Source organism: Sceloporus occidentalis, unplaced genomic scaffold (assembly GCF_023333645.1).
Source record: "Sceloporus occidentalis isolate IW3139 unplaced genomic scaffold, rSceOcc1.0.p SCAF_6, whole genome shotgun sequence".
Lineage (NCBI taxonomy): Eukaryota > Metazoa > Chordata > Lepidosauria > Squamata > Phrynosomatidae > Sceloporus > Sceloporus occidentalis.
This window is the reverse complement of record NW_028316986.1, coordinates 61,320,488-61,339,683: the sequence shown is the minus strand read 5'-3', so window position 1 is coordinate 61,339,683 and position 19,196 is coordinate 61,320,488. Positions and strand designations below refer to the sequence as shown.

The following is a 19,196-nucleotide window of genomic DNA, read 5'->3' as shown; positions in this document are numbered from 1 at the left end:
TACAGTGGTGTGCCCATTGGTCTGATATAAGACCTTGCAATGCCTTTTTACTGCAAAAACACACACAAAAACTTTTGTTAACTGAGCAGTTTCTCTAAAAATAATTGCAGCACAAGAAATGTATAAATCCACTGATGAATCAATCCTGTATTCTTGAAGATATTTGCTTCATGGGAAAACCCATACTTCTGTACATACTGTAAAGCTTATTGTATGTGCTTAGTATGTTTTGCCTTTGTTAATTAAAATATGTTTAATCTTGATATACATTTAAGCAAGCTGTTCATCCAGACAGAGTAGTGGTTATCACTTGTACACACTCGTCATGTGTTGGGACTAGGACCTGTATGAGAGTATATTGAGTTTGTAATATTTTCTATGTGCCCTTTCAAAAGCAAGCACCACTATAATTTCTGCAACTTGTAACATGATTTAATTTTTGAAGTTGCTCATCCCCTAAGTTTATCAAATCACTGACAGTAAGCTTGCAAATTTGTAGTGCAGTCCTTTACATTTGCTAAGAGGTAATTCCCACTGAGTCCAGAAGGGCTTCCTCTAAAGTATAACCTTGTTGACATGTCTGTAAGAAAAATAACTGTAGAAGGTGAAATGTTAAAGCTGAACACAATATGGAAGATGTTGGAAGGAAATTTTAAAAAATGCTACTGAAATAATCGATCTATTGCCTCAGTTGATTATCATTGCTAAATGACCAGGATGAATGATAAAATACTTTGAAGAGAAATAAGTAGATATGGATGATACATCTCTTTGTTCAACAAAGAAAATTGCAGCCTCTGCCTCTGTATTTCAACTTGTATATTTTTTTCTTTGCAGAAGGTTTATGGCTTGGCTCAATTATTCATTTTCAGTGGGGAGGGGAAGAAACGTTATGGGGATTTGAAATAGGTGGTATAACGGAGCCATATGCTATTTATGCATCAGTTTCTGCAATATATCTAATTTAGGGCTGTCAGAAAAAATTAGACTTATTTGATACAGCAGCGTGTTAGTGAATGACTACAATAGATCTGAAAGTTGCCATTTGTCCTCCTTATTTGTAACCAGATCTTGCAAGCATTTTGTTGTTGTTTTCTTTTCCTGAGAAATTCTGTCAAAATGTCTTGGTTCTTTGTCCTGCAGCTGTGCAAACCACAAATATTTCCTCAGCTGAAAAGAAGGTCTTGCATAAGGTAATTTTATAAAAAGGCGCTACAGCAATTAATAATCCTCTCTTGTTTTCAAAGTGTGCAAAATTAGAGGGGAGAAATGGCCTATACCCTTGCTGTAGGATTGTCCTATTATAGCTGAAGTGGTTTTTAGTTAAATAAAAATACATTAGCTGCTCTGCATTCTAATCTATACACTTTTTTATGATGACAGATATCGAATGATTTGGAGTAAATCGGCTTCCTTTTTCTCTGGCTGTGCCTCTAACAATCATTACTGCTGCATACTTCATAAACTGTCAGTTGGTTCCTTTCTTATTGTCTAATGGTTTAGATAGTTGTTGTTTTAAAAATATCTTGAGATCATAGTATTTCCAAAGCCATTAATGAACTATTGTGGGAAGGCAATACACTCTGAATACATAACAGCTAAACAAATTGTTAAATTGTTACTGTATCTTTAGATGTTTTTGGTTCTTGAAAAGGATAACAGATTTTATAGTCTGATACTTTCTTTGTGGCCCTCTAATTGTTCTTTATTTGAAGTTAGGAAGATTTGTAAATGAACCTGATAACATATGAAACAATTTCATTTATACTATTTTTACTGGTCCTTTTCCAGTAAAGGAAAATTAATAGAGCTTTATCTGGATCTTAAGGTTCTGACATTACAGAAAATACTCTGTTTAGTGTTTTGAGGCTCCATGTCTCTCTCTCTCTCTCTGTGTGTGTGTGTGTGTGTGTGTGTGTTTCTTTTGCAAATATGTTTGCATTTATAAGATAGGATGAAAACAAACAGAGTCCCCAAGTGCAAATTTATAGTGTTGAACATTTCTTGGGAAAATAAGTGCCTCTGCATAGTTTCTCTGTGTGAGATTGTCTCCATGAAGTTCTTTCCTTGCATAGGGTAAAGTACTAGATCAAAAGAGACTGGGCTTTGAAGTTGAAAGTAAATTAGATTCATTTGAATGCTGATGCATTGATATTGTGATAATAGCATTTAAAAGCAAGCAGTCCTTTTCTATTTTATATAGTAATATAAGAGAATATGATATATGAAAACCATTAATGTTTTACTGTGGAACAAGGTCTATCATGGTATAGAAATAAAGATGGTGATCAACAACAACAAAAATACAAACAAATGATTACTTATTTCTTCCCTATCTTGTAGCTCTATTCTGTCTCTGGTCTGTTCAGATATGACATGGAGCAGGCTTCTTCCCAGCTCAATTGATGCATTTTTCCATGATAGCATGATTGCCACATCAACTGCCCCACTACTGAGTGTCTTAGTCCTGTAGTCTGAGAGCATTTTGCAGAAGAGCAGCTGGTGTATGAATTCTTGTCCTGACTATGGCTATTTCATATTATCAGCAGAGCATAAATTAAAAGAAGGGGTAAAATCAACTATATGAGATAGTGGTATGTCATTATATAATGGCAGGCCATTATATAATATAGCTTTCTAAAGAACTTTAGACATCTTATTCTTGTGATCTTATACTGTACTAATTAAAACTGAAGAGACATATATTAAGGCAAGCTTTAGGGTGTTGTTGTTTTTTTGTAAATACATCAAAGAAAAAAAACAAATCATGAATTGAATAGGTATTTATTATTTGTTAGTTTGAAAGCTTTGAGTTTGTTGCTGCTCTTTTTTTAAAAAAAACTTTGAGGATCTCCTCAAACTATATAAGAGAAATGATATGTTACTCCGGAACAATTGAAAGTTGATGTTTTGTGTAATGTGTTGGATAAAATTATGAAATAGTTACAAAGTGAAATTATGTATCTTTTAACCTTCAGACACATTTTTTTTATTTGTGGAAGAAAATTATCCTGTAATTTGGATATCTCTCAAGAAAACATTTTGTAAGATGAACCTTGTTCTGACTATGTTATACAGTTTAAGAGTTAATTAATAATTCAATAGTATATGTTGCTATCGGAACCAATTTTTGAAAAGCAGATGCATGCCTGAATAGCTCTGCATAATAGATCCTGTTGACAGTATGAAATGTCTCAAAGTAGCTGTACTGCTACTTCTGTTAACTTGAATAGCAATCTGGATAATCACACACAAAATAGCTTTCTTTACAATATAATCTGTGTATTTTAATTTTAATATTTTGAATGATATATATTTAGCATAAATTAATCTGTGCTTAAGTATGATTACCTCAAAGGCAATATTACAACAGGAAATATTCTGAAATCATAATTTCATTGTGATCTAGTTCATTGCTCTGCTCTTCTTTCTTTTTACTATATGATTTAGTTTTTAATTTTTGGCTCATTTTACTTAACTTGAAGATGTATTGTACCTTCTTCCTTCTTATGGCATTTTTGTCACTCTTTCCCCTTTTGTCTATTGCATATTTGCCAAGTGGTAAACTGTACTCTACAAGGTTTCATAGAAAGTAGTGTAAGCAGAAATGAAAATTTTGCAGGATTTTAAAATGATCATTAAACATCTCCTACTTTTCCTGATTGTCTTTTCCATTCCCCAAAGTAATTTTTACAAATAGATAACTGTCCAGCTTTGTCTTTTGCTAGGGATTAAATCTATGCCGACAGTTCTTTTTGAGAATGACCTTGAGGGGCTTTGCATCTTGAAGAAGAAAGCAGAAGCTTGCGGTAAACAAAGTTCACTTCTGACAGATGGATTGAATGACAGAAAGGTTGTGAGTGCCAGAATAGCCCTGGCAGAGGAGGAAATGTTCAGTGGAATCCAACAGGAGAGGAGGTGTGAACAGGTGCAGGGTTGCTGACGGAAGGGGAACCAGATGGAAGGAGCCAGAGCCAGTTTATTTAAAGGAAAAGGCAGAAAACACTGAAAGGCTGTACAATCAGTGGCTAGAAGTGTGCATGGAAGAAGGTAAAAAACCAGAAAGCAAAACTGCACAGTGGGATATCAAGCACTTAGCGTAATGACAGTAATTGTGAGTTTAGTTGGAAAGTTGCTATTAAAATCCATTCATCCATTGCTCTAAAAACATAAAGTGTTTTAAACACTTTTTAAATTGACAAGACTATTGCTTTGTCTGTCAATTTTTGTAATGTTAACACACAAAAGTTATGATTAGGAAAATGTTGTAGTTCAGCAAAGCCAAGTCAAGATGATAGCAAGATAAGACTTCAGTATTAGCTTCAGTGTCTAGTAATGTCTAGTTTTCCACCCCCACCCCCGTTTTGTGGGAAAATGTTACATTCTGACAATATTTGAGAGATATCAGTTCCGTGCAAAAGCTTGTCTTCTGTTGTGAGATAATAGTATCTTATTGTGCATTTTCCAGCTTTTAATTGTTGTTCAGGCCAATAAAATGAGGTATGATTTTGTGAGATATGTTTTATGACATTTGTGGACAAGTCAGTTGCTTCCATGTATGGATAAAAAAATGAAATTGAAATAATTTGATTATTAAGACCACAATCCATTTAACATGGTGGTCTTTTCATTCTCCCTGAGAGTAATATCTTGTGCTGTCCAGCCTATGATGATCTTAAAATTCTGGGAGTTGCAAAAGCTATGTCTGCTGAAACATAAAACAGTCCTTGTCATAGTATGCAAACCCTGAAAGTATACCTTAAAGTACTGTCATAATTTAAAGTTTATAGTCTTCTGTCAGACCTTAAATCCTAAATGTTAATTAATTTGTTTTTAAAGATAATAAAAAAAAATAGATGATAGTGCAGTGCCATCCCATGATACATAGAAGTAAAATAAATCTCTAGTGCACCGTATTTCCAGCTAAATGAATTCAGGATTACAGCCAACATGTTAGATTTTGAATGGATATTTTTGTTATAGTCAGAGCACAGTTGAAGTCATTGTACTGTAATGATACTTACCTTTGTTTTAGTGAGGCTACTGCCAAGCACTGCAGTTCTGGTGTAATTGTGTATTCAAACTTTCAATGGCTTTTTAAAAAAACACATTCAATTTATGCCAGTCTTCCTCAAAATGAACTATATACTGATTTTTGTCTTTTCTCTTCCCTATCTCTGTTATAAATTAATAGAAGAGTTTGAAAATGATTTGTTGTTGTTGTGTGCCTATAAGTCATTTGTGAGGGGCCTTTGCCTCCTTCTGAGGCTGAGAGAATGTGACTTGCCCAGGGTCATTTTTATTTGATGAAAAAAATTATCCTGTAATTCGGATATCTCTCAAGAAATCGTTTTGCAGTGATTTTGCAGTGGGTTTATATGTTTGGGCTGGGATTTGAACTGTGGTTTCCAGAGTCATAGTCCAATGCTAAAAAAAAAGAGATATTTATATATACATCTTTTTAATCTCCAGTAAAGACATGCAATTCTTGTGAAATTTTGCAATTATGAAGAATAGTAACAAGGGAAAAATATTTTATATGAATGGTTGTTTTTGAAAGATCCATTATATGCTAATAATAAAATCTACTGTAATTACCTATGTCTTCATCTCTGCTTTTCTTATATCAGTAGCTCACCCATCGCTGAAGTACATCTATTTAACCCACAAAATTATGTAATAGACCCCATGCCTTTCTAAAATAAGTGTTATTGTTCATCTTCCATCTGAAATTCGTGTGTTTGTATGTGATCTTTAACTTATAGGCGTGTACTTATAGCTTAGTGACATAACTACTGTACAATATGCAGTAATCAGAGTTTGGCCAGAACACTGGTAACTAGTGTTTTACAAATAAAATATAAACATGAACTGTTCTCCTTTGTGCACTGCTTTGTGTGCTGCAGGGAATTCCCATTGAGTCTTTTTCTCTGCTTTCTCCTTTCTGCCAGAGGCATGCATTCTGCTATGCTCGGACTGTTACATGACAGCCCATACACATTTCCAGTGACTGTTTATATGCTGCCCTTGCACAGAACCATAAGAAGAAGTGGAACAATTGAGGACATCACTGTGGCGTATCAGATACATTAGAGCATGGTTAAACACTGAAGAAAAATGGGAAAGGGCTTAGCAGAATTCCCATTTCTCTGACTAAGGAAGGATGATTTTATGTATTAGGGAAATTACTTGAGAAATTATGGGAATTTGGGGAAATTTTCAAGATGTTTTCCTTCACATCTTGTGAGTTGGGGGGGGCATTATATTGCAAAAATGGTCTTGCAAATCTTGCAAGATGGAGCAATATTTGAGTGCATGTACACATCAAAGGTACTCATTCAGAAAGATCTTAAGTCATGACTAGACTTTGAGACCTCTCTTCCTCCTCCCTGGGGTAGTGTCATCCCCACACCAGGTGTCACTAATTGTAGGGGGCAGGGCTCCTGGGGTGGTGCTTCCAGGGGTGGCATGCATGCCCCCCCCCCCCACTGTGCTGCACCCATCCTTTTTCTGATGAGGGAACGATGCGTGGATGGCACAGAGGGGGGAGCACAGGGGGGCATATGCAGAGACCATGCATGGAGGGAGTGTGTGTGGGGATGGCCTGACCAGATGTCACCCCCGCTTCTGGGACGTCACCCAATGCAGGCCACATCACTGCACACACACACACACGCGTGCGCACGCGCAACACCACTGCCATGGGGGCATTCTTAACCCAGAAAGGATTTTTTAAAAAACAAAGTTAACACCTTTTGACACACAGTAGTTGGTATGTTTCTCACTTTCCTGGCTTATAACTGGTTCAGCCTTCTTAATTGCAAACAGTTGAGGAGAACTGGGAAGAAGTAGAGAACATGAATTAATAGACTTCAATTCAGATTTGGGCAGCTGATTGAATGGCTTCTCCTACTTAAAGAAGAGTATGGGTCTCTAAGATTGTAGAGAGAACCAGAACAACGTTCAGATCCTGTTCTACCTTATTGATCAGTGTCATGAGAAACATTGTCCTTATGTCACTATTAATTACACTATTTAAGTCATTAGACAGTTATTATAAAATTAGCATTTTTATTTTTCCAATGAATATTTTATATCTAAAGTCTTGTATTCTTCCTCCCTGGCTGCAGTGTCTCCCCTTTCCTCTGTGATAGGTGAGGAAAAAGCTTGGCGAATACAATGCAGACAGGAGAACAGTGTTAGTCAAGTAGCATTTCAGATTACTAGCTGACACTCCTCAACAATAAATGAAGTGACATCTTAGAAGTACTATTTCTGCACCCTTACAGTTACCTGGTGTGATAATTTCACCTATTACACAACATCCTGGGGGTGGGGGGGGAGAAAGTAGAATTTCCCAAGAAATTAATAGTACATGATAAAGATATCTTTTTTTTAAAATCATTTTTGCAACCAATTCTTGCAGTGGCAAACATTGCTCTGCTGTGGGAGAAAATGGCACACTTTTCAAAGGCTGTTCATGGCTTAAGACCTTTCTGAATGAGTATCTTTGATGTGTGCATGCACACACACATGCAGGAAACTTTTTTTCGCACTCAGAATATGATTTTCCACACAGGAAACTTTGCCTCCTGTGTTGAAAATCATGTTTCTGTGCAAATAAATCCAGTTTTCTACAAAAAAACAAAACAAAACCCATCATTTTCTGTACATCAAATAATGAAATAAATAATCAGTGATACTTTTCTCTTGAGGCCTTTGACCCGGAAGCGGAGCAGAAGCGAATAGAAGAAATTGAAGCCCTGTCTGCTATATATGATGATGAATGGTATGCTATTGATGAAGATGAGAAAATTTTCTGCATTCGAGTTAGTGAATGCTTGGAAGAGCCAAAGTGGACTCTCTGTCTACAGGTGATCCTGCCACCTGAATATCCAACAGCTGCTCCACCTATTTATCAGCTTTAATGCTCCTTGGCTTCAGGGACAGGAGTATGCAGAACTAGCAAATAATCTTGAAGAAATCTATATACAGAATCTTGTTGAAAGTATCCTTTATTTATGGGTGGAGAAGATACGGGAGTTTCTGATAGAAAAATCACACACAGTCTTGTGATTCAGGGCCAGATGTCAACAAAAGTACGGAAGAAACTGATGTGGAGCATGAAGAAACTCTGCTGGATTACCTGCCCTTACAAGAGTGCACCACGTTAACCTTGAATTTTTATCTGTCTGAAAGGCAAGAAGGTGAAGAGTTACCTCCAATTTATTATGGAAATTGAATTACAGACAGAAGAAGCACTTTCCAGGGGCATTTAGCACCAGTAGTGAGCCCAAAAAAGGAGATAACAAATAAAGGACAGGTCCAACACCATCGGGCCTGAAGAGGAAGAGCCCTCCCCTCCCTCCTTCCAACTGTCATCTTCTGGCCTGGGAGGGAGTGAAAGGACAGGCCCAACACCATCGGGCCCGGCCTCGATTAAGAAAAAGAGCCCTCCCTCCAGTCCATCTGCCTTGGTCCAGGCCTCAGAGGGAGAGAACTGCTGGACTTGATCCCCTCCCCCCCTACCATTCCCTTCTCCTTTTGTGTTGTGTCTTTTTTTTTAGATTGTAAGCCTGAGGGCAGGGAACCGTCTATTATCCCCTCTGTTGTAAGCCACCTGGATTCCCAGTGATTGGGCGGCATATATAAATAAATCCTATTATTATTATTATTTCTTACCATAAGTTTATCATCAACCTCAGCTCATGGCAACCCTGTGGATGAGATGTATCCAAGATTTCCTGCTCTCAGTTGCTCTGTTTAGGCCCTGCGAGCTCAGGCCTTTGGCCTCCCTGATTGAGTCTAAACATCTGGCATGTGGTCTTCCTCTTATACTGCCCTCCACTTTTCCTAGCAATATTGACTTTTCTAATACACTCATCCCTCCACATTTGCAGCTTTGACTTTTGCGGATTTGATTATTCACAGATTTTATTATGTTTTCCCTAGGACTATCTAGGTCCTCCAGCGCAACTCTGTGGTCAACTTTATCCTTGTTCACTAATCATTGGTCAATAGCATTCATAGTTCTAACTGTTTTTCTGTCTCCTTTGTGTGTGTGTGTGTGTGTGTGTGTGTTTGTGTTTGTTTCTTGTCTTTCTTTAGCTGCTTGAAGCATTTCATATGATATCTATTGTTTCTTCTCCTTCTTTCTGGCTGTAGATACAGTTTTCCTCCATTCCTATTTCTTCTGGTTCCTGGTCAGCTAGGCTTAATAGTACAGATTTGTTTATTTGGCATTCTTATTCAGCTTTATTCTGATGTTGGCTATTGGAAGTTCATGGTCTGTGCCACAGTCTGTGCCTGGTCTCGGTTTTGCCACAAGAGTGGAACTTCTCCATCTTCTGTTTCCTATTATGTGGTTTTTGTACTTACCATCTAATGATGTCCATGTGTACAGTCTCCTCACTGGCTGTATGCAGAAGGTATTTGTGATGAATAGATTGTTGGCCTTGCAAAACTCTATATTAGTCACTCTTCTGCTATATTTTTTGAACCTAGCCCATATCTCCCTATTGTCTTTTATTCAGTGTCCTGCTTTGGCATGCCAATCAACCTATAATTACCATACAGAACTGTTCTGATATGTTGTCATTTTCTTCTTGGACTCTGTTGTAGAAATTCTCAAATTTTTCCTACTTTGTCTCTATGTTTAACGCATGTGTTTAACACCATCGGGCCCGGCCTCAATTAAGAAAAAGAGCCCTCCTTCTAGTCCATCTGCCTTAGTCCAGGCCTCAGAGGGAGAGAACTGCTGGACCTGATCCCCTCCCCCCCTCACCATTCCCTTCTCCTTTTGTGTTGTGTCTTTTAGATTGTAAGCCTGAGGGCAGGGAACCGTCTTATTATCCCCTCTGTTGTAAACTGCTCAGATTCCCAGTGATTGAGCGGTATATAAATAAATCCTATTATTATTATTATTATTATGGTAATTACTGATTTTCCTGAAGCCTTATTGACATGATTGTCAGACTTTACATTATATTCTTTGACTGACTGTGCTATGTCTTTCCTCGCTATTAATACTACTCCATTCTTTCTTCTTTTCTTGTTTCCTGAGTAGAACACTGTAGTTATCTGACTCAAAATGTCCCATTCTTGTCCATTTTAGCTCACTCACTACTAGTATTGCTATATTTATTTGTTCCGTTTATTTATTTATTTTACTACATCTGGCTTCCTTTGACTCATGCTTCTCACATTCCATGTATCTATAATGTGTAGCGAACAGCTCTGGACATTCCTTTAATTTTTAAACTCGCATGCAGTGTGTTTTTTCTTCTTACTGAGTTCTGTTGTGCCCTTGATAAATTGATGAAAATTCTGAAACAAAAATTCTGAAACCAAAGCCATAACAATGGTTATGTCTGACTGAGGTTTTCCATGCAGTATGACTTCTGCTTATACTGATCAGAAGTCTGGCCCAGACTAACAGTTTCCTTCGGCTTACACAGTGCACCCCTCTTGATAGTGTTAAGAAGGGATGCAACATGCTAGGGCAACACTCATTCTTAGAATCCTGGCTACTTTCTGCATAATTGCCTAACAGCTGCAATAATTAACACACACACACACACACACACACACACACACACACACACACTTTCTATTAATAATAATAATAATAAAACTTTATTTATATACTGCTTTTCCAACAAGATCAAAGCGGTTTACAGATTCAATCAAAATGTATATATCACAACATGGCACAATATAATTACACTTACAAATACAATTCCAATAAAACATTTAAAAACAACATATAAAACAGTCATAGAGTCTATCGGTCGTAATTAAACATCTCGAGGTAAAACTTCTATTAGGGAATAGTTTCTTTATAAAGAGTCAGGAGGGTATGCTAACCGGAAGAGAGGAGTTTTTAACGCCTTCTTAAAGGCATCCAGGGTAGAGCTAAGTCGAATCTCTTTCGGGAGTTTATTCCAATACGCAGGAGTTATCGCTGTAAATGCACTTTGGTGAGTTACTGCTAGTCTCACCTTGGGGTATTCAAGTAAGTGCTTCCCTGTTGTTCTGAGAGTGTGGGGTGGATTGTGTGGGAAGAGGCGTTCCCTCAAGTAACTTGGACCCAAGCCATGTAGGGCTTTATAGGTGATAACCAACACTTCGTATTGAGCCCGGAAGCTAATTGGCAGCCAGTGAAGAGATCTTAATACAGGTGTTATATGGTCCGACCTTGAAGTTCCAGCAACCAGTCTGGCTGCAGCATTTTGAACTAGCTGAAGCTTCCAAACCTGGTACAAAGGTAGCCCCATGTAGAGCACATTACAGAAATCTAAACGAGAGGTTACCAGTGCGTTTACTACTGTTTCAAGGTCCTTTTGGTCCAGGCAGGGACGCAGTTGGCGTATCAGCCGGAGCTGGTGCCAAGCACTCCTGGCCATCGCATCCACTTGCGATGATAACTGTAAGGATGAGTCCAGGAGTACTCCCATACTGCGAACTCTGTTCTTTAGGGGAAGTGTGACCCCGTCCAGGACTGGGTGACAAATTCCACTGTCTGGACTTGAGGTATCTATCACGAGCATCTCTGTTTTCTCTGGATTCAACTTGAGTTTGTTTTCCCTCATCCAGCCCATTACTGACTCTAGAAAGGCATCCAGAGGAGAGTTGCCATCCTTAGTCACTGTATCAGTCGGAGACATGGAGAGATAGATCTGGGTGTCATCAGCGTACTGATAACACAGTGCTCCATGTTTCCAGATGATCTGTCCCAGCGGCTTCATGTAAATATTAAACATCATGGGGGACAGAATGGCGCCCTGGGGGATGCCAGATGTCAGCTCTCTTTTCCGAGAGCAGCTGTTCCCCAGCCCCACCATCTGGAATCTTCCTGAGAGATAGGAACGGAGCCACTGGAGCGCAGTGCCCCCGATACTCAACTCTCTCAGGCGTGCCAGAAGGATATCATGGTCGATGGTATCGAAGGCCGCTGAGATGTCCAAGAGCACCAACAGGGTCACACTTCCCCTGTTGATACCCAGACAAAGATCATCGACTAAGGCGACCATGGCAGTTTCAACTCCGTATCCCGCCCTGAAGCCAGTTTGAAATGGGTCCACATAATCGGTTTCGTCCAAGACAGCTTGGAGTTGAAAGGCGACTGCTTTGTTATTGCTTTGTTTGTTAAAAAAATAAAAGAAATTACTTCTGTGGATGTGTGGACATTTCTGAGTGCAGATCTCTAGGCCAACTGGATATAATGCAGATAAAAAACCTAGCTAGGATCCTTGAAAACTGCAAATTGGTAATACTGTGTATTTGCTTTGCTATCATTCTGACATTAAAACAGGAAAATAGTTAAATGAGGAAATGAGATTGACTTCCCTATGGTGAAAAATTCCAGAATCTATGTGCAGCCACTGAAAAAGTCCATACTATCAACTAAGGAGACCTGTGGGGTTGTTGGGACTTGTAAAAACATGACTGAAAATGACCTGAAAAAATAGGGAAACTCATACAAGAGAAATTAATCCTTCAATGCCATTCCCGAACTATTCTGAGCTTTAAAAGTTGTCTCATTTGAATTGTGCCTGGCAGCATCGTATGTGTCTCAGTTGAGAGATTTACATGGTACCTGTATGCAGTCATAATAACAAGGCTGCTGAGTTCAAGACAAATTGAAATTTCCAAATATGCATCAAAGTGAGTCCTATGTAGAGTAGATGTTTAACCATTACAATATGTGATACCGTCATTCAATCTATATTCTTCATGCAATTGGTGCATCAGCTTTAGTTGTGCAAAGGCAGTCCTAGCCATAGCCAAATATTGGGCATCTAAGTTCAGTAGAACCCCCAGGCTATGAATATGCATTTGTCCAACAGCATTTGCTCCCCCCTCTGCCACTGCCCAGATATAAAATACTGTGGGATCTCAAGCCCGTATAAGTCTATGGACTGCAATGTGTGCATGTTGGTGTGGCTGCATCCACTCATTGCTATTGAATTATATGGGGCATGGCTAGCTGCAGATGTTCCAAACCATGGAAAGCTAGCTTGCTGATACAAAGGGCTGTATGTGTCTTCAAGTATTTTTACTTATGTTGACATTAATGAACCTATCACATGGGTTTCTGTACAAGATTTATTCAGATGGGTTTGTCTTCACCTTCCTCTGAGTCTGAGAGAAAGCGATTTGCCCAAGATCACCCAGTGGATTTTCACGGTCAAGCAAGGGTTTGAACCTCTAGAGTTGTAGTCCAGCACTCAAACCACTATACCACACTGGCTCTGGGTTACCTGTACTTTACCATCCAGTCAGCCTGACATCAATACCAGAACAGATTCTAGAGCAAATCATTAAACAGACAGTCTGTAAGCACTTAGAAATTCCATGATCGCTAAAAGTCAACATGAGTTTCTCAAAAATAATGCCAGACTAATCTTAGATCTCTCTTTTATATATATATATATATATATATATATAGAGAGAGAGAGAGAGAGAGAGAGAGAGAGAGAGAGAGTTGCAAGCTTGGTAAATGAAGTAAATGTGGATATAGTACATCTTGATTTAAGTAAGGCCTTTGAGAAGGTCCCCCATGATATTTTTTGCAATAAGCTAGTAAAATGCAGGCTAGATAATGCTACTGTTAGGTGGATTTGTAATTTGTTGACTGGTCAAACCCAAAGGATGCTCACCAATAACTCCTCTTCTTTTTTGTAGTAAAAGTTTTTAAAGTGCCTTGGGTCCCTTTCTGGGAGAAAGGCAGCATTAAAATGAAATTAATACATAACATCTCGGCGTTTCCCAGCTGCCAGGACCAAGGAGTGTTTGCCACAGCTGGGGGGAAGGCGGAGAGAGGGGCGTTCCGGTGGCAGCGGAGCGCTTAAAGCCAGCTAGCTTGGCCTCCTCCTTCGTCCCGCCCCCTTTTTTCCTCCAAGGACTGTGCGGTTGGGGCTGCTGCTACGGCCGGGCAGCTCTCTGGGCTCGGGTGTCTGCTTGCGCATCTGCGCACCGTCCCAGAGATGCCGCCTACGGACATTAACATCTCGGCGTTTCCCAGCTGCCAGGACCAAGGAGTGTTTGCCACAGCTGGGGGGAAGGCGGAGAGAGGGGCGTTCCGGTGGCAGCGGAGAGCTTAAAGCCAGCTAGCTTGGCCTCCTCCTTCATCCCGCCCCCTTTTTTCCTCCAAAGACTGTGCGGTTGGGGCTGCTGCTACAGCTGGGCGGCTCTCTGGGCTCGGGTGTCTGCTTGCGCATCTGCGCACCGTCCCAGAGATGCCACCTACGGACATTAACATCTCAACTGCGCAACTGCGCACTTGTGTAACATCTTAGAGGCAGATGGGTTGGGTTCCTGCTAGCTGTACAGTTGTAGTGACTGATTGTTTGTATCCTTCTCTGCTACTGTGTTGTGTGTTGAGGGGGGGAGAGTTGGATATGGGATGTAAGTGTATGCATGTATCAGCTAGTATAATGGTTTTTTTCTTTTTTCTTATCTTTGTTAATTGTATTTTAACTGTACTATTGTAATATTGGATTTTGTATTACTGCTATGCTTGTATTGAACTTGTTATTTGCTTTGTTCTGTTGTATATCCGTATGTCTGCTGTAAACCGCTTTGATCGTAGGAAAAGCGGTATACAAATAAAACATATTATTATTATTATTATTAATAAAAAAATAATCAATTGAAGCTGCAATAAGAATGGGCTTGCAAGTCTCATCTCCGTCAGTCAGGGTGGAAGGATATGGTTGATGATTAATGAATTGTCCAGGAAAAAACAATTGGGAAACAGTCTCCATGCTCAGTGTCTAGCGTAGGTCATCCACCTATGGCATCTTGATTTCCAAATTGGGCTAAACACAATATTGAAATAGATATAATATGTTTCATCAAGGAACACCTAGAGCTGAGAAGCCACTGCACACAACTTGCTTAGTATTAAAAGATGGCTGGAATTTCTTCAATACAGAGAGATTAAAGGAGTATTAGAGAATAGCTAATAAATAATAATAAAAAACTTTTATTTGTATCCCACTTTTCTGTGACGAGACAATCAAAGCGGCTCACAACACATTAAAATCCACATTTACAACATTGTGTCCCAACCCGCCCCCCCCCCCAAACAGGATTAAACATGTTACAATTAAAATATCTATTAAAACAGAATATATATATATATATATATATATATATATATATAAAACGAGGACAGAGCGGTGGGCTAATACATGATGTGGGGGGGGGGCAGTCATTCTGTGGTCGGGCACTTTTATTCTGGAAAGGCCTGCCGGAAGAGATCCATCTTGACAGCTTTTTTAAAGCTGTCTAAGCTGGCAATTTGACAGATCTCGTCCGGCAGGCCATTCCATTGTTTGCGGGCAATTGCAGAGAAGGCCCTCTGGGAGGTAGCAGTTAGTCTGGTTTTTAAAGGCTGCAATATATTCCTCCCAGAGGACCTGAGTGTGCGAGGCGGATTATATGGGAGCAGGCGATCCCTCAAATAGGTTGGGCCCAAGCCATGTAGGCCTTTAAAGGTTATAACCAACACCTTGTACTGTGCCCGGAAACTAATTGGCAGCCAGTGAAGAGATTTTAGGACAGGTGTTATTCGGGCACTCCTAGTTTTTCCGGCAAGCAGCCTGGCTGCCATATTTTGCACTAGTTGAAGTTTCCGGACTAGGCACAAGGGTAGCCCCATGTAGAGCGCATTACAGAAATCAAGTTGTGTAGTTACCAGTGAATGTACAACAGTTTGTAGGTCCTTTATTTCCAGGAAAAGGCACAGCTGGCATATCGGCCGAAGCTGACAACAGGCGCTCCTGATCTTCGCCTTTGTGGAGAGCGTGACCCCATCTAGGACTGGAGGTTGCAACCCTATACCTGGTTTGGAGGCCCCTACTGTAAGTACCTCTGTTTTGTCTGGATTCAGCCTGAGTTTGTTTTTCCTCATTCAGCCGATTACCGCTTCAAGACACTGATAGAGGGGAGAAATGCCATCTGTTGTCAGAGCTGCTGATCATGACATAGAGAAATATATTTGGGTGCCATCAGAGTACTGCTAACACCCTGCCCCATGTCTGTGAATGATTTCTCCCAGCGGCTTCATATAAATGTTGAATAGCATCGGGGACACTATGGCGCCTTGAGGGACGCCACATTTGAGCTCTGTTTTCGAGGAGCGACTGTCCCCGAGCATCACTCTCTGGAATCTACCCGAGAGGAAGGACCAGAACCACTGGAATGCAGTGCCACCAATTCCTAACTCTCCCAGGTGTTCCAAGAGGATGTCATGATATATTGTATCAAAGGCCGCTGAGAGGTCGAGAAGCACCTACAGGGTCACGCTTCCTCTGTCAATGCCTAGACGAAGATCGTCAGCCAGAGCAAAAATGGCAGTTTCCACCCAATATCCTGTCCTGAAGCCAGTTTGAAATGGGTCTAGATAATCAGTTTCATCCAAGATGACTTGGATTTGAAGGGCGACAGCCCTCTCGATCACCTTGCTCAAAAATGGAAGATGGGATACAGGCCTTTAGTTCTTCATATCCAGGGGGTCCAGGGAAGGTTTTTTCAGGAGCAGTCTAACAACCGCCTCTTTCAAGCAAGTTGGAACACAACCTTCCCTAAGGGATGCATTGATGACATCTCTAAGAAATGCCATCAAGTCATCAACCTCCCTGGACAGCCAGCCATGATGGGCAGGGATCGAGGGGACATGTCGTCTTCTTCACATTTCCAAGGATCTTGTCCACGTCATCGGTATTCACAAGCTCAAACCAATCCAGTTTAACCTCAACAACGGGTTCACTGGACACCTCATCAGTCGATTCTGCTGCAATCCCAGCATCCAGGTCGGCTCTTATCTGAGAGATTTTATCTGCGAAGTAGTTGTTAACAACATCACAGCAGGCCGTTGTTGGGTTAAGCAAAGGGTTCTGCACAGGTGGAACCTGTGTCAGTTCCCTTACTACCCTAAACAGCTCTGCTGGACGGGACTCCACAGATGCGATACGTGCAGAGGAGAAAGATCTCTGCGCTGCCTGTATCGCCTCTCTATAGGTAGGAAGAAATTTCCTATGACGAGTTCTGTCAGATTGCCGATGGCCTTGGCGAGATCGGTGTTCCAGGTATTAACCAAAGCTTCGACAGAATCACCAGCATTACCAACCAAGGAACCCTTTAAGGCTTTCTGGAATCCAGTTGGTTCCATTAACCTTCAAGGGCGGACAATTCAAATGGGTCCTCCACCCCCGACGGGGCAGAGTGTGGCTCTTAGTTCAGCCTTGACCAGGAAATGGTCCGTCCACAACAGTGCGGTGGTACTAGTTACCTCCGCTCACGGATATTCCTGTTCCATATTGAAAACCTCATCGAGGGTATGACCTGCGCAGTGTGTTGGCCCAGAAACCAATTGGGGTAGGCCCATGCCTGTCATGGAATCCATGAACTCCCGAGCCGCACCTGTTAAACTAGTCTTGAGTGGGATGTTGAAGTTGCCCAGAATTATAAGTCTGGGCGACTCCAACAATAACTCCGAGACCAGCTGTGTCAGCTCAGATAGGTAGTCTGTTAGACAACGGGGTGGACAGTATACAACAGAATCTCTATACTATCCTTGGCTTTCAGGCTGAGGTACATACACTCGAAATGGTCAGTTTTACGGATAGATATACTGGTCAAGGTGAGATTATCTCTGTGGACCAGAGCCACTCCGCGCTCTCGCCCACTTTCCCTTACCTGCTCACTAACAGAGTACCCAACTGGGAGGGCTTGATTCCAAGTGATGGCACTATCATCCCCCAGCCAGGTCTCTGTAAAACAGGCCAGGTCAGCTTCCTCGTCCACAAGGAGGTCGTGGATGATGTGGGTCTTATTCTTTACCGACCTGGTATTACAAAGGAGCAAGGTAAGGTTCTCTGGCATTGTTGGTAAGCTCCCCAATCTATTCTGGGTAACAGGGCAAGCTGAAGGTGGGATCGCATTCAAACATCGATCCCGCCTTCCTTTGTAACAAAACCTCACTCTTTTGTCGCCATATCTTCCTTTGCCCCACACAACCTCAATTCTTGCTCCCAGTTTAGTCCCAGCCAACTCATCCCCCTCACATCCCATTGATGTTATTGTTTTCTGATCCCAGTGTTCTTGGGGAGGATGAACCACCAAATAAGTTCAGGTCTTCCTCCTTCCCATTCCAGGTCAGCTATCTGTAAGCTTATGTCCCAACTCACTCTTCCTATCAGCTGGAGTACAGTGGTGTTACTGCTGCTGCTGTGCTGCACTCCAGAGCCTCGCTGCCAAGGCCTGCCTCCAGAGGGACCGCACCCTCTGACTGCTGCCCCGCCTCTGCTGCCTTCTTTGCCCCTGATGGAGTTGGGGAGAGAGGGAAAGCTGCTTCTGGCTTGGCTTGCTGGTTTTCCTGAGGGCTGGAGGAGTGACTTTCAATACTTACCACTCCTGCCACGTCCTCTTGCTGCTGCCTGGCCTCTGCTGCCTTCTTTGCCCCTGATGGAATTGGGAAAAGGGAAAAAGCTGCTTCTGGATTGGCTTGCTGGTCTTCCTGAGGGCTGGAAATATGTACAGTGAGACTAACAGAGAACTTTCCTTCTAATAATCATCTCTCCACAGTCTCTTTCTGATATGCATGTAGTAGCCCTTCCTACAATGTATTTACAACCCACACTAGCAAGGTAACCAGAGGTTGTACTTTTCAAGACATATCCTACATTTCACCCTTGTGTGCAGGGGTCTGGGAGGAATTCCAAAATGTCTTTATTTTGAGCTATAAAACCTGTCCTTGTGTCATTCAGTGCCTCAGCAGGCAAACAAAAGGTGGCTCAATAAATATATTACTGCTTCTGCTGCTGCAAAGAGCATATTAGTTTTTGGCAAAATATTTAGCCTGTAACAAAACATCCTAATGATTACAGGGAAAACTGTTGCCTATGTCTAAGGAGCAAAGGAAAGTGGGAGGAGTTGGCAAGGTTGCATGCTGTGGAAACACTAACTTGAGTGGCAGGATCTCAGCATATGGGAAGAGCCACATGTTTGACCCTGTGGTGGTTTTGTTTATATGTGTATATGTTTTTTTCTGATGGAGGTGTGGAAAGGAGGTGTGTTTAGACGCTGTATGCCACAGGAGGCTTGAAAAGCTGCAGTGGCGGTGAAAAGTGCACTCTTTTTCCACTGCAAGAAGGAGTGGCGTTTTGCTGCTTCTTTTTGCACTGGAA

At 41.0% G+C, this 19,196-nt stretch overlaps 1 protein-coding gene and 1 pseudogene across 3 annotated transcripts in view; both read left to right on the top strand.

Moving 5' to 3' along the window:
* SDCCAG8 (SHH signaling and ciliogenesis regulator SDCCAG8) overlaps positions 1-19,196 on the top strand; it is a 181,120-nt gene that overhangs the window by 73,556 nt on the left and 88,368 nt on the right. The gene's annotated exons all lie outside the window — the stretch shown is intronic.
* Positions 6,274-8,344, top strand: LOC149310821 (protein IMPACT pseudogene; annotated as a pseudogene).